We start from the raw sequence: 10,817 nt of genomic DNA on the forward strand, positions 1-10,817 counted from the left end.
GATTGCCTGAAAACTCTGGAAAAAGCTCTCCAGAAGTACACATTCAACTCACATTTTCAGTCAGACAAAGAAAAGAAAGCCCACATTACAAAGCATGCAACTGAGAAAAAAAAAAAAAAAAGATTAATGTGAATAGTAAATTATGAAGCTATGAAATGGTGGAGAACAAGTGGCCCTTCCTTATCAGTAATTTTCCCAGAGTTCTTGTAAAACACGACATATGTGCTTGAATAGTGTGTCAGTTTTTAATATTGGCTCTTGTTGCTGTCACAGCTGGGCCTACAAGAGAGGAAAGTTGTAGTCACGTCTCTTCCTTTACACAAGTTGTTAGCAAAGATCACATTCCAAGCCAAAAGTAGGATTCAGCTGCTGTTGTAGGCAAGGTTAAAAAAGAAATAATTTTGTAATTTTACTAATATTACCCTGGTTTATTTCCTTCCGTTTCATTGAGAAAACTACGGATTTTAAATTGTTATATGTGTAGGTGGATTCCTGACACACTGAGCAATAAAACCGACAAATGAGAAAGTTAGTGAGGTGTACATTTATAAACACACACGTGTGTATATATGAAATACACTCCAAAGAGTCCTACTGGCATGCAGACCAGGAAAATTAAAAGCAAGCCTTGAGTTAGCTGTCAGTATGGCACAGAGGACTCCTCACATACGCTGACTGAAGAACACAGTCACATTTACTGTTACAAATCTTAGATCTGAGAACAGTGGTTTACATCTCTAAACATGAAATTTAACTTTAGATCTCTCTGGTATTTTAGTGTCCAAGAGTACATTTTTAAAGTTGAGAAGAATTAAGTATTTGTAACTCCTAATGAGTTGCATTCATTTTCATCATTATTTTCAAATTAAAGCTCAGATTCCAGACAATCTGCTAAGGCAGGCCCCACACCAATCATTTCTGTATTTTTCAAGTCTTGCTTTTATCCTGTTGATCTTTCATATACAATAACAGTAAATAAGTCTGAATAAAGACTTAACACCTACCTTTGAATGTCAAATATAGTCACCTAAATTTTATCACTTTGATGTTTATTGTGTATCATTATAGGGGATAATTGGAATTCCTAAGTCATATTTTTGATAGCATACATACAAAATAGCTTCAATTAATTCTCAGACACATCCACTATATTCTGCAAAATAACACTCATTACGTGAATAGAAGAAAAAACATCCTACTCAGTTGTGTAAGTTCATCCTATTTTACAATGACACATACAATCTTTATTTCTTTGCAGTGGAGCAGTTGCCTCTGTGAAGGGAAAAAAATCCATTTATCCAATCTGCATTCTAGAATTTAATATATGAAAAATAAATTAAACCACTGAAACATTTTATAATAACAGAGTTAACATTTATGTAATATACACGCACAGTATAGACCACCACATTGCTAAAATAACACCACTTAATATACTAGTGGTAATATGAGGATTCAATGCAAAAGAGGTTATAAACCATTTGTCATTCTGTTACAGTGATAATCTTACTCCCTGGGAAGGCTTTAGAACTCGTATGTTTTAGCCCACCACGGGGATAACAGGGCAGTGAATGCTGCACTGTACTTGCAAAACCTCTTTTTATCTCTGGCAATGTAGGGAGAATCGGCACGTAAGGCCACTTTCATTCTTATTTGTGGAAAACATGAGAATAAGGTCAGAACAAAACTGATAGGCAAATGGAGAAAGAAAAGACGTCTTCCTATGTGTTCCTCAGCTTGCAGACCCTTCAAAATGCTAGGCAAGAATACAGTATTTTATAGGGAAAAAAAGATAATTTTTAAAGAAAAGAAACCTGGTTAATATGCTTTCACTTGGCCTTTTCATGTTACTGTAGGAAGTGAAAAAAAAGTCTTGGAATGTAAATACCAAGTACAACTGAAAAAGAAAATGGCCACCTGCCCCCAAGACCAGTTACCAAACATGATTAACAATGACTACTGCTTTTCAACTTTTGAACTTTAGTACCGTACAGCATTCTTCAGATTAATTTTCTGTATATCCTTATAGGTTTAACTACACACAAATTTAGAAGTCTAATTCCTAAAAAGCAGAACTATGTTGCACAATGGATTACAATGTGTTGTGATCTGTTATAAAATATATTGATAAATATTTTTCAGTCTGGCATATATAGTACAATAAATACAGAGAGCAGACGCTTGCCCAAACTCTGCACCAGTGTAAGCAAAATGAACGTTTCACAGTAATTATTCCATATATTTTTTATTTAGTATTTTGTGCATATGAGTGTATTTATCTATATAGAAGTTTATGTATACAAAGATGCACAAGAACAGATTTAATCCAAACACTTGAGCACTTGAGTGTGCATATGTGTGTATAGACTCTTGAATAAGATTTTATCTTCATAAAATCCAGCCAACCCTAAAATGGAACACTAAGTCAATACTCTACAAATGAAATGCCTCTGTCTTATTTTTATAGCAATTACGGTAGATGTTTTAACATGGTACATGTTTTAACATGGTTATAAAAATTTACTTTCTTGTAATATTGCTACACAATTATAAATTCCAAAACATTTTAATACTGACTTCAAAAATTACAGAAATACATATTTCAGTAATCTCTCCTCTTCTTAAGCACACTGCAACACAACTATCTGCCAGAATGGGAAGATCAGGTCAACATGCAGAGGCATGGGAAAAATAAAATATTCAAGTAATTAGATTAAACTCCACTGTGTATTTTCTAAACATTGTTCTTTGATTTACAGTGGAACAAACTGACAATAGCATTACTCCATTTAAAAACTTCCTTATGCACAAATACCTAGGACAAACTACAGTTACCTTGGTAATTTGTTAGCACATGGTTATTCCAAAGAAAAACAGTGCATAGATTTTGTAATACCTATACTTTTTGCATAGATTAAAAAGATGAAGAGTGGAAAGTATTATAAGTGCATCCTGGTTACCATGGACACATTTAATTCTCAACGTTATTTGGAGGTGCAAGTGTTAAAGCAATTCACCACCACATTGCTTACTCCATTAGCATTTCCTCATGAGAAAAAGAGAGAATAGGAAAGGATGATCAGAACCAAATCTAAACAGCAGCAACCAGCCAAGGCTTCAAATAAAAAGTCATAGTAATTTTTTAAACAAATAAAATAATGAAAATATTTAAATAAAAATTAGCAACAAATAAACTAGTTCAGAAGTATCTATTGTCAAAATTAATCTGGACTGTAGATTACCAGAAGCATAGTACTATTTATCTTGTAGAAGAAAATAATATTCAAAGTTTGTCATATGGTGAGCCATCTTTTAAGGATGCTGGGCTCAACCTTCCCTTAATTTAATCTATTTCGGAAGTTTTAGAACTAGAGACAAGTCTCACATGACAGACTCATATTGTATAATGAGAAACCTCTGGGGGAAGCTGAAGAAAAGACAGCGTGAATTGTGAAGCCCTGTTATAAAGGCATATATGAAAAACTGCTTCCTTTCCAATACACACTTTTAGGATTTTCAACTTCTTCAGATTCGAGTGTAAAAAGAATTCACATGGAACTCACCATCCATCAGGAATAACAGTTATTTCCAGCTTCCTTATTCCATTTAAGAATGAGATTTGAAAACAAAACTCTTAATATATGTTTTTAAGTCTGCCTTTTTTTGGAAATTTTGGGCATCAGAGCTGAAAAGCAGTTGTAATCAGTAATTGCTATTGAAGATGGATATCTTCCATCTTTATCTTCAAAGCAAGAACAGAAAACCAGCTTAATTTTATAATTGGGCTTTAAGATCATAAACAAGAATAGCTTAATAGAAGACAAAATACTCCAAAACTAATGCTAAAATATATCTAAACACTTAGAGCAAAAAAAATTACAATTTTTACTAGACTATTAGCTCCACTTCATATAACTTCACCGGTACTATCCTGAAAGTGATTAACACTAATGTGTAATTAAATATTTTTTTCATTTACCAACGAAAATAAGAATAATAGAAAACCTTTTATAACACATTGTGGTTTTAGATCCACCTCCTTAACCTGATCATTCTGCCATTACAGACTTTAAAAAATGAATTTTGTTTTGATGGAATGGTGAATCTTGTTAAGAGTATTGTTTTCCCTCTGAACACCTCTCAGACAGGTGGAAAGACACTATTAAGAAGAGTAAATCAATACAGTAATATTTAACTCTGCTTTTCCCAATGGATATTGCTGTGAAAACAGCTGTAACTAACTGAAGGGGATAAAATACAGTCAGTTAAACAATCTAACCAGCAAGACCACTCTCCCTCCTAATTATACTACATCAATAGAAAGTCTTAATACATTCACCAATTAAGGTAAGTCTCCAACTGTGCTAGGCTAGTGAGCAGGCAAGCTTTTATTGCTGCTGTACAGTCGCTTCTTAAATATTCTTTTACTTTCTGACCAGCTACCCAGGGACAATGTCCCACCTGTCCTCTGACTAATTAAGTAGTATCACCAGTTACTTGTACATATATTTGTGCCTCCTGCCATTTATAACAGGTTTCTATCACAAACAAATCAGCACTCTAAAGTTTTACATAGTAATCAATAAACACAAGTGTACATAAATATGGGCATTCATATGCCCATGGGCATATGAATTTTTGGGCATTTGCATAAGAAAAGTAGTTCTTTTAAGTTAGCAGCAATTTAAAGAGAAGACTTGCTTATCTAGATTAAATGACCTTCTTCATAGTTCACTGTTATTTCTTCTTGATATACTGAATATAGTTCTTGATATACTTCACATGTAATAAAACTCTTCAGTTTATTAACTGTATAGAATACATTTGAGTTAAAATCAGAACATTTATAATGGCCTTAAAAACTAAACTCTGCATACATGTGTGTGCACGACTACCGAAGGCTTCCACTTAAAGTATCTGAAAAACATTTTAGTAAAATACAGGAGGAAGACAGAATAAAAAGCTTGGAAAAAAGAACTGTTTTTTCCTTTGGGGAATGCAGTATTTCTGTTTGAGCAAGAGATCTGCTGCCTCACCATTGTCTGTTCCCTTCTCCTCAGTTACATACCTCATTTATTCCTGTATTAGTATCTTTCCTCCTTAGTTTTCCCAGAGCTCGCAGAGGAAAATAAATAAATAAATAAATAGGCAAGAAAACAAGCAAAAAAAAAAGCTGAAGATCTTTATCACAGACGCTTACAGCACAGGTGCTTTGGAGGCTAACTTCTACCTTTCTATGGGCTTGCGCACACAGATCAGAGAAAACAATACAAGAGCAGAAGAGAGAGAGACAATGTAGAAGGGAGGGGGGAACGGGCTGAGGGGAAATCAACACTATCAGAGGGAATAAAAAATTAGTCTTGAGGATCAGAGTCTTCAATTATGAGCATGATACTTGCCATTTATTAATGTGATTAAACAGGCAGACCTAGATAAGACTGGCACAAAGAGATTATTCCACTATTTAACAGAACAAAGGATGGTAGCTAAGTGCAAGACATAACATTCCTTTCTAGATGGATAAGACGCTGACAGGCTTCATTTGAAACCATTTCTTTTAGTTTCGTCCTCCTTGCTTCAGTGTCAAGGTCTTCTTGTTACAATTTCAGGGTTAGTGAATGCTTTAAATTTCTTCTGAGTTCCCTGCCCCCCGTGTGTTTTTTTTTTTCCCTCTTCTCTTTCATTACAGTCAAAAAACCCGAACAGAATAGGCAGACTCCCTCCTATGTGTATAGAAATTCCTAAAATACAGCAGTATTACAATAGGAAGTCCTTTTCTAAGGAATCTGCATCTCCTTTAGCAGGCTATGTGCATATAACTGGCAATCCTTTTTGTTACAGATTAAGTCTTAGTTCAATCATCGCACTGCTCCCTTCTTGGATACTTCTTATCATCCTGATTGGTACGTATCTGCAACCAGTACAATCTAATATCTGCTGAAAATTGTTTTTCTGTGTTCTTATGTGGTCAGCTCACTATCAGCACTGACATCTCCTACTGTAAATTTTGAGAAACATCTATTGTGTTGGCCCCTAAAATCTCATCACACTTTTTAAGAGGAGACCTACAGTCTCAATATGTTTTTCAAAGTTCCCTTGCTGTCTTTTTACAGCTTTAATTCCACCTGATCAAATGACAGGAACACTAAAGAATCCATCACATTGTGCAGGTCTTCCAATATACTTGATTTCTATCTGGGTCTCCAGTTTTTAGAAAAAGCTGTGGTGACAATTATGCCCTTTTTCATTATCAGTTACCAACTCCGTACTACAGGTAGCACGCTCTCTGAAAAAGTTTGGTTTTTTTTTCTTTCTGTTTCTTCAAACACCAGTTTTCTCCAGACCAATTTTAATTACTTGTTTTACATTAAACTCAACGCTTGTTACCTGAAGGTTTCAGTCTCATGGTAAACTGCATAGGAGGGAACAACTGCACAGTTCAGCTGTAGCACCAACTTGGCGCATGATGAAAATCTAACCTTTCATTATCAGTTGTCATGATAACTTGATGTGCATGTATATTAAATACACACATTGCATTTTCTGTCACAAGTATCTGCTTGCTCTGTTGATGCTTTCCAGGTACACAGCTTCTCTTGCCTGCAATACCCATCTGTTGTCATTCCTTTCACTCTATTGTTCACTATTATCCTCTTACGTTATTTAGAACTCTAGCTTCAGACACTCTCCTTGGCTTCTGCTTCTACAATATCATTGAGACTTCTCTGATAAATGATTTTGATCATTTTACTGCGCACTAGCATTCTTTCTTCTAGTTACTTCACTTTTCCAGATAATTTGTCTGATTCAGACTTCGTCCAACGAATTACTTTTACGCTGGTTGCACCCAGTGCACAATTTTAATGTAATTTAGTGAAGTCCATCCAAAAGCTGCAGGCACTTTTACTTTGGTTTAATTTAGGCTTATTTCAGCTTAACACAAATTGATTTAGTTTATACCTAATAAAAAAATCAAGTCAATCTTTACAATAAGCATCATAGAGAAGTTTAGATCAAGTTTGTTTAAAAATAAATTTTAAATTACACTAGTGCACCTTCAGATAAGACCTTTCATAGTCTAGCACACCTTAAGGTAAAAATCCTGATCCTTTTCTAGTTTTGCCTTCTACTTTCTTTCTTCCTTCCCTTGAACACATTACTGAGTGCATTGAATTGATTTTTGATAAATGAGCAAAGTATAAATATAAGGTCAAGTAAATATATCTGATGGTTCATGATGACTGCTGCTGTGTACGTGGAAGATGAAATAAGGAAAATTGCTTTTAGTTAATAAAGGCAACAGAAAAGAAGAAATACTTATGTTCCTAACTTGAAGCAGGAAGAAGGGAAAGAAGAGAACAGATGGGAACACAAACTTACCTTTGGTAACACAAATGTAGAATTACTCCTGAGGCTTTCCAAGACAGAGCAACAGGGATAAGGGATGTACTACCTAAAGTAAGGCAATTGAAGAATGTAACTAAATCTTTCCCTGGAAGAATAAGCACTGACAATAATGAACATGTAAACAACAGACACTCAGGTACAGTAGGAAACACAATCACATAGTGGTGATTGCTTACCTTGAGAAACTATTACACCTTCATGACCTGAAAATCATTCTTGGCAGGTAGAACTAGATCGAGCATACCTTTGGAGAAAGCCACAAGTATTAAAGCCATGCATAAAACTTAAATTAAAATGGGAGCTTAAACATTGCAATTCAGTGTGATAGTGCTGTCTGTATGCTAAAGACAAGTCGACAAAATCCAGCCTAGAGAAAAAGAAAAAATTCATCTCTAGGCTACCAGTGATACAGAAAAACAGATTAATAGTAAATAATGGTAACAGAGAACTAACTAAAATTACTTTCTTATCTTTAACACACCTTAATTGAAATTATGATGAGAATATTCCAATTCTAATAATAGCTCAGCCACTATTGAAACAAGAATTTTATAAGCCCATATGACAGTACTGATTTATCGTAGGCTCACAAACAGCTGAACTTCACATGTAATAACCACTTAAGGACTCAATAGCAGTTATATCTCTGATTTCAAATTAATAAATGAATGTTTCACAGGGTTAAGCATTTAGTAATGTTCATGGAGAAAAAAACCCAACAAAACAACAAACCAAAAACTGAGAGAACTGAGTCTTTTGGGAAGGAAAAAACCCACCATTTATATTGCTGTATGTGATGCCTTCTGCAGAGAAACCATGATCCACCAATAAGGAAAGCCCTGAAGTGCCAGCATTGCTTCAGCAACACATCACAAATTGCATTTCAGTTGTTAAAAGTCCAATTTTTCCTAAGTCAGTTGTGTTCTCGTGCTGGATTACATCTTCAATACTGCAGCATGACCAAAGAATTCCCATATGTTCCCTGATGGTTAAGACCTAGCAACTGCATACATCCAGAGGTGGTGCATTATGGAAGAAGAAAGAGACACTATCAGACATCCAAACTATAAGACAACATCACAACATTACCAAACCAATGTATTTTAGTTTTGGACAGAAACATCTGACAACAATATTAATTTTTTTCCAACACAGCATTATTTCCCCAGAGAAACTGTTTCCATTTTTGAAGCATCTTTAATGTTTACTTAGATATCTGAATTAGAGAGCAAAAAAGCGAAGGAGATTTCCCTATGTATTTCAGGTTTAACAAATATTCTCCTGATAATAATTTCTTAATACTGTGTGATACCATTACCATGAAAGTGTTCATTTTTTTTTGGAAATACACTTTTTCAGTATAACAGAGCATTTCCTGAACTGGAACAAAATGGCTTCCTTCTCCTGAAGTCATCAAACTATGCTTGAAATGCTTCTAATTTAAGACAACAACAATATCATGTTGCTAGTTTTATGCAATTAAAGTCCACTATACAAATAGTTTATAAAAAAACTATATTTTTTAAACCCCCTTTAGAGATTTTTTGGTGCTCTTTTTGTTCGTTAAGAACTGAATTTACCCATTTGAAATATCAAAGAAGGGACTTGAATAAAATTGGTCCAGCTAGGGAATAACTGTTATGGCATCCTTCAGGTTTCAAATGCAAATAAAATAATATGACTTTGAAAAAGGTTCATCTGCCACAGATCTTTACTTAAAATCAGACCTACCTTGCAAAAAAATTGTTTTGTATAACATGAAATTAATTTCAGCTTAATTACTATAATAACATCTGCTAATTTTTTTTCTCCCAATCCATCTGGCTTAAGCACTTCAAATGGCATCATCTTCTGTCAATCAAATAGGTTATAGATCAAGTGTCATCATTAAGACAGAAAAACAAGCTCAAGGTGCAAAGGCAACACTTAACCTTATAGTACCACTTTTCAATATGAAAGAACTATCCTTGCAGGTTTCAATACACCCTGAAAGTACTCACAACTGAAAAACAACCAGTCCACAACCAATAAAATAATCACTTACTAATGTCTCCTAAAATTGAAATTTTATTGACAATGCTAAAGGGTTTTTTTGGTGTTTGATTTTGTTTTGTTTTTGTTTTCATTTAGGGTTTATAGAGATTTGAAATAGAATCAGACTGTTTATTGAAAAGAGATTTTTTAAAAATGTTTTTTAAGATTTTTTTACTTACTACTAAAAAAGCCAGAAAAGAACTTTATTTTTTAAATTAAAACAATTATTTACAGGATCTTTTAAGAAAATATTGTAGTTCTCAGTACCCAAAATAATATGCTGTGCTCAAAATACATTGATTTATTCAGAAACTAATTGAAGATGTAGAAGTGGACACTAAACAATAGGAGCAATGATGGATAAAGAACAGGAACAGTCACCAGAACTGTTTGCCTAGTTACCTACACTATTTGCTCATCTAGATGTCCTGTATTTATTTGTTAAAGAATCTAGTTGCTCATCTCTGACCAATACAATTCTCTGACCAATACAATTCTGCAGTTACATATTTGATAAAATTCAGTTATCCTGACTGTTATATGAGCAGATCACATATGGAATGTTGCACAGAAGTACATTAGTTTTGTATACATACGATGCCTACCTTTTACTGGTAAGTAGCTAAACATTTAGCTAATATGACAAAATCCTCTGATTAGTGTTGTATTCATTAAATGGTGACAGATGCTAGTATCGCTAGTATTAATGACATGTTGAGTGAGTCATTTCCCCATTGTGTTTCTTTTGTTACTAGCCTCATCTTTCTAGTTACCAGCCTGTCCTATAAGCAGATTAAGCACCAGACATTTTTTTCTTGGGGGAGGGATGGGGTGTGTCTATATTCCTTGTTTAACCAAAATGAGTGACCAACCTTTTCTACGCTATCTCACCATCTGGATTCCACTCTTGCACTTTTCAAAACCTGTAGTATAAGAAACTTTATTTTGAAAGGTTATTAGTGTGACTCTCTCAAGTTATGTTGAACTCATAGGATTTATTGTTTGTTCTGTACAAACAGATAATGTCTATTGTTGTTTGTGACAAACCTTGCCAAATTGTAACCGGGATATCAAATATTAATTTGGCATTAATTTTGGAAAAGCAGGTACAGTGAAAGGTAGATGGAAAGGCATAAGTTAAACAGGTTGCCATCCTTCATGTCAGTCTTGAGAGAAAAAAGACTCCCATTCTATGTAATACTACATGCATTCACACAAAATAAAAACTAACCACTGTTCCCCAGTGGGATTCCCAGTACCTGTTTTACGGCCAAGCAATTTTTTCTATTTAGTATGTTTATACTGACATGTACACCAACTTCTCCTTCATACAACTCAAAGGACGCCTGGTGAAAGGGGGGGGGGGGGGGGGAAAT

General features: G+C 34.3%; 1 protein-coding gene across 4 annotated transcripts in view; it reads right to left on the bottom strand.

The window, feature by feature from the left end:
• FBXO36 (F-box protein 36) overlaps positions 1-10,817 on the bottom strand; it is a 26,209-nt gene that overhangs the window by 10,086 nt on the left and 5,306 nt on the right. For 3 of the 4 annotated variants that reach the window (XR_001413130.1, XR_001413131.1, XR_001413132.1), the window contains exons 2-4: positions 8,184-8,410; positions 7,584-7,651; positions 7,381-7,453 (exon numbers count right to left, since the gene is read on the bottom strand). The exons of the other annotated variant lie outside the window; for it this stretch is intronic. The gene's annotated coding sequence lies outside the window, so the exon portion shown is untranslated. The remainder of the gene's footprint in view (positions 1-7,380; positions 7,454-7,583; positions 7,652-8,183; positions 8,411-10,817) is intronic. 4 annotated transcript variants of the gene reach the window in all.

This window comes from Calidris pugnax, unplaced genomic scaffold, assembly GCF_001431845.1.
Source record: "Calidris pugnax isolate Ruff unplaced genomic scaffold, ASM143184v1 scaffold197, whole genome shotgun sequence".
Taxonomy (NCBI): domain Eukaryota; kingdom Metazoa; phylum Chordata; class Aves; order Charadriiformes; family Scolopacidae; genus Calidris; species Calidris pugnax.